This window comes from Ipomoea triloba, chromosome 8 (assembly GCF_003576645.1).
Source record: "Ipomoea triloba cultivar NCNSP0323 chromosome 8, ASM357664v1".
In the NCBI taxonomy this organism is placed as follows: domain Eukaryota; kingdom Viridiplantae; phylum Streptophyta; class Magnoliopsida; order Solanales; family Convolvulaceae; genus Ipomoea; species Ipomoea triloba.
This window is the reverse complement of record NC_044923.1, coordinates 9,283,086-9,283,718: the sequence shown is the minus strand read 5'-3', so window position 1 is coordinate 9,283,718 and position 633 is coordinate 9,283,086.

Genomic DNA, 633 nt, shown 5'->3' with positions numbered 1-633 from the left:
GGGGGGGCGCTAAATATATACAATATTTATTTTTATAAATTTTAGTTTTATTTAAATAGTTTGTTATATTTTCTGAAAAAAATTTAATCACGTTAAAAAGTGGAATAAATTTAAAAATGTTAGGGTTTTTGACCGAAATATGAAAGATTAGCAATTAAATTACGAAAAAGCGATAAAAAAAAAAGTTGACTGACAAGTGAAAACCGCGTTTGGGATATGCGGTTGCCGTCAGATCCGCAACTCCCAAACACGGATGGGTTTTGAATTTTTTTTTTCCTGCCGATCAGCCCCACACTTGGGAAACGCGTTTGAGTATTTTATACCAAAGTCGCATTTGCGAAACGCAAGTTAGGTTTGTACGAATACAGTATGAAACCAGCATTTCGGAAATGCGGTTCAAGTATATACTTGATCCGCATTTCCCAAACGCGTTTTAGACGCCGGCGATCGTCGACCTCCGGCGAAGCGGAACGCGAATGGGAATTGCGTATCAAGAGATACGCATTTCTCAAGCGCGGTCCTTATTGCCGGACGTCGTCGGATTCCGGCAACATATACGCGTTTGGGAAATGCGCATATCTGTTGATCCGCATTTCCAATTTGGGTAGTGGTACGCAAAGTTTTGTTCGTGGG